Source organism: Octopus bimaculoides, chromosome 9 (assembly GCF_046866305.1).
Source record: "Octopus bimaculoides isolate indiv1 chromosome 9, ASM4686630v1, whole genome shotgun sequence".
NCBI lineage: Eukaryota > Metazoa > Mollusca > Cephalopoda > Octopoda > Octopodidae > Octopus > Octopus bimaculoides.
The window spans coordinates 28,329,179-28,334,178 of record NC_142936.1 but is presented as its reverse complement, the minus strand read 5'-3'; the positions used below and the strand labels follow the sequence as shown (position 1 = coordinate 28,334,178).

Here is a 5,000-nt window from a genome sequence, read left to right as displayed (position 1 = left end):
CTATATATTTTATATATATATATATATCTATAAATATATAAATATATATATACACACATACATAATAGAAATGCACCAAGGTAAAAAAAGTTATTTACGAACATCTGCAGCAAACTACCATTCCTAGACATTCACATCAAAATACACAACTTCACTATCACGAGAGATATAGTTTACAAAAAAAAAAAAAACGAAATATCACAGCAATATTTGAATTTCTACTCTTGTCACCCCTCACATATCAAAAGAAACACCCCATACAGTATGGCAAGTCGCATCTGCATCATAATAATTGACCCATTCCTTGAAACTAATGGAATCTCGGAAGCGATGAAATTTGATAACACACAAAGAAAAGAAGTAAGGAATATACTATTCCATTTATCAATACACACAAACTTGGATACCCAGCAATTTGCACGTTATACAATCAAACGTAGCAATACTCATACAGAGCCCTAAAATGAGAAACCTGATAGATAAAAGTTACTTACGAACTAATAAATGCCAGGAAAAACCTTAAAAAACAACTCACAAGGGCAACATTCACATCAGAGAATGAAACAAAATTCTCCGTAAAGGAATGTGGAGAAAGCAGATGTGGAATGTGCAACAGCAACAACTTCAAATATATAGGCGGGGACACCCACATAAAGTTTATGAGTGGATTGTCGTTCAACGTAAATGCAAATATGAACTGTAAGGCAGAAAATCTCATGTACTGTATTACTTGCTCCAAATGCAAGAAGAATTATATTGGTGATACGAATTATTCCCTTTGCCAACGCGCAAGAGTCCACATTCAGCAAATCCGACAAGAGGAACTACAGAAAATTCTGCTGAGCAAACATGTGGAAATATGTGGGGAAGGAAAATTCAAGATCTGCCCTTTTATAAATGCTTAAGAAACGAACCAAGCTTCTGATAAACAACGGAACTATATTTCATAAAAAAAGTCTTCAACAAAGATTAAAAGGTTGAAAAACCTACATCAGTATACAGGGGTGCTCCATCAGATAAAATGGAATAAATCGATGGTACAACAACGCCATACCAAAATACTATACCCAATCAGCTAACCCAGAAAATATGATTTTTATGATATGATTGGCAAGAAGTAATGCGAATACTAAAATTCCCATGTTTGGTCCCCTCTAAAGATAACCTGTATTAAAACCAATCATTACTCCGACTTCCGTTCCCCCCTTATTCAGATTATATTTATGATTCCTTATGATTTGTAGATTCTGATCCTTTGATTTAGATTGTATATATAATTGTGACTATATTCACTTAAGAAAGGTATATTTATATTGATATTTAGATTTTCCCCCTCCTCGCTTTTTTATACTCAGTTCATATTTATAATTCTTTTAAAGAAATTCAGACCATATTTATAATTGAGAAACACTTTCCTACACTTAAACATGTTTCAGATTGTACTCAAAACCAAAACTATACTTACTTAAAAATCTCTCTTTCAATCCATACACGGATCAAATACACGGCTTAATCAAAAACCTGGAAATTTAATCAAAAGAAAATTTGACGAGATCAATACAACCATTCTCTCTTCTTTAGATTAATGACTACAATAGAATTAAAAAACAAGACCTTGAAATGTAATTAAAATTCTTACCGGAGTAAATCAAAAACAACATATGGTTTTTCAATTAAAAACTTTGACCAATTGAATAAAAAAAAATCCTTTTCTCCCCAGCCACTACATATTGAATCCTAATCAAACAAGTCTGACCACACTGATATAAAAGCCATGCCTCCTTTACCTCTCACACTTTCTCAAACTCTTTTCTTCTTTCTATTCCCTTCCTTCTCAAACACCTCAAAAAGCAAGAATACAATCCCAAAACACACTACTACTTTCTTTTCTCTATCTTCATCATCTCCCACTCTCTCCTCTTCTCTCAATCCTGCACCTTCCTTTCTACTTTGTTCCTCTCTCTTCCCTTCCCACCCCTCTCTCTCTCTCCCTTTCTAAGACATGATAAGTTTCAATTTTATATGAAAAGGCGAAGCAAACATACTGTAAACCATTTTTTTGATAAATCCAATAACGGAAGAAAGCGCTAAACATGTAAATAAAAATATAGTAATCATCCAACTTTCTGACTTCCTTGTTATTCTCAATATACAATATGCAATATACAAACTCTTTACACACACACACACACACACACACACACGCGCACACACACACACGCACACACACACACACGCACACACACACACACACACACACACACACACACGCACACACACACACACACACACACACACATGTATATATACAGCAATGATAAATCTCTGAGCGAGATATAAACAGTAGCAGCACGACATAGTGAAGTATATTTGCCATCTAAATGTAGCTGACCCATATGAGACGATGCTACTGTAGTTTATAGCCCCAATGACATACTGTCTGTGCACTATCAGTATTTGCAAAGGGAAATCATCATTCCCATTTCTAGCCTGACTGGATGCACACGGACCCGGTTTTCTGGGTAGTAACCCGTCATCAGCGCTTGACAATCACCGGCTAGGGATGAGAAGTGATATTTCCAATGCAAATATATACGCTTTTTCCAGTGACAAAAGTTACTGATCTCGAAAAAGGAGAAATAAACAATAATAAAACTCTGAGCGAGATATGAACGTAGTGAAATATATTTGCCGCATAAATGTGGCTTTAAAAATTGTCGCTTCAAATCAGAGAGTATATATTATTACAATATATTATTATGATATATATATACAGTTATTATTATGCTATGAATTTCCATAGTATGTTTCTCTCCATAACTTATAAAGCCTTCAGGTTTGTTTACAAATATTATATGTAGTATTAGACAGTTTCAGTATATATTCATTAAATTTGGCTAAAAGTGATGGGTGAGCGTTTGGCCCAATCGGATGTACAAGGAGTCGTGTAAGCGTTGATTTGTGGGTTCTATTCTAGCTAGGGTTAGCCCATAATTTTTCAGTCATTTGTTTGAATTTTAAAAATTGTCGCTTTAAACCGCAGAACATATAATATTATGATGTATTATTATACAGATATTATCATCCTATGAGTCTTCCATAGTAGGTTTCACTACGTAACTTACAAAGCATTCCTGGTTTGCTTACAAATATTATATGTAGTATATATATATATATATATATATATATATATAACGGAGATGTAAATGCATAGCAAGTGACCTGATCTGAGATCGTGTACTGAAACAAAGACAATTGAAGCGTGGAAGGTGTTTATATATATATATATATATATATATATATATATGTGTGTGTGCGTGTGTGCGTGTGTGTGTGTGTGTGTGTGTACAGTATCTCACTGAAGTATGGACACCCATCAAAAAGTTCAATAAAATTGGCATTACTCTGATAATATTAAAGGAAATCAAGCGTAATTTATACTGAATAACATATGCTATACATGCAAATATTATGCAAATTTGGAGCATAAAGAATGAACATTTTCAAAAATATGAAAGAAATATTCATTTTCAACCGATACAAAAATATGTACACCCTAAAGGATTATTTGCAATATTCAATATTTGGTGTGATTGCTCTTGCTTTCAGTGGCTGCATTAAGTCTTGTGGGCATAGAGCCGACTAAATTTCCGCATCTAACCAATGAAATCAACCTCCAATCGTCCTGAATGATGCCTTTCCACCATGTTACATTGCAGGATTATTTTCTCCTCAAACGTCTTTTTTCAAAACATCTCACAGATTTTTTATTGGGTTTAAATCAGGTGACATGGCAATACCTTTACCTTTTTGTCTGATAAATACTTAGTCGTTATCTTTGAAGTATGTTTAGGGCCATTATCCTGTTGAAACATGAAATGTCATCCTAGTTGTTTGATGGTTTTCAGCATTGCTTTCTGCAATATGTCACAATAAACCCTTAAATCCATCGTTCTCTTAATAAATGCTATTAAAACAAAAAACGAAAAACAAAACCAAAACACAGCATCTTTGTTTTGTCTTAATAACTGACGAGATGTCGGAGCAGATTTCCGCCCCGACACCCGAAGCTCGGAGTTTTATTATGGCAACCGAATAATTGTCACACACACACACACACGCACACACAAACACACACACACACACACACACACACACACACACACACACACACACACACACACACACACACACACACACATATATATATATATATACAAATGGAGTTAAACGCAGGTGTTATTCAAATTCTTTTACTTCCGACATGTTTCGAAGACAACATTGATATTACTCCAAAGGAATAAAATGCTGTAAAACAATGTAATCTTCTCACCAGGGAAAGTAAGAAAGGAACCAAATTCATCAATAAGACATTTTAACAGAATGTGATGGATGTGTATAATGGTGAACAGAACGCAATTAAGTTTTTTTTAACGTCAAAGGTAGCCTATAGAAAGAGAAGGGATAAAGGAAAGAAATAAGCAGTAAACTAAAAAAAGAGAAATATAGAGCAATATGTGAATTAAAATAAAAGCTTAAAACCTTGGAAATAGATATATCTAGTGGAAGTGAAATGTAAGAAGAAAATCAATGTTCAAATTATATAGAATGCTAGATATCACTTATATGAACTAAAGGTATGTTAACATCGATAAGCACGCTCTATAAACGTGTTTACGAGGGGATTCTTAGCGAAGGCGGAGGTATTGTTTTTTAGTCGTGTTTTGTTTGTTTGTTTGTCCGTGGACAAGATATCTCAAGAACCGCTGAATGGATTCGGATGAAACTTTCAGGGACATTTGACCGCGCGACTGGCACGAACTAATTAGAGTTTGGGATCGATCCGGTACTGGACAAGGATTCTGGATTATATATCTTGTCTTTTTACAAATGTTTGAGAGCGGTCGGGATAATTTTTAGAATTCTCGTTTGTGAGAGCAGTCAAGATTATTTCAGATCTTCTCATTTTAAAAATCATCTGGCTAATCGTTGAGAGGATT

At 34.2% G+C, this 5,000-nt stretch overlaps 1 protein-coding gene across 8 annotated transcripts in view; it reads right to left on the bottom strand.

Moving 5' to 3' along the window:
- Nucleotides 1-5,000, bottom strand: part of LOC106877599 (putative G protein-coupled receptor CG31760) — a 1,070,704-nt gene that overhangs the window by 502,171 nt on the left and 563,533 nt on the right. Inside the window, exon 4 of one of the 8 annotated variants that reach the window (XM_052970508.2) lies at nucleotides 1,466-1,521. The exons of the other annotated variants lie outside the window; for them this stretch is intronic. The gene's annotated coding sequence lies outside the window, so the exon portion shown is untranslated. The remainder of the gene's footprint in view (nucleotides 1-1,465; nucleotides 1,522-5,000) is intronic. 8 annotated transcript variants of the gene reach the window in all.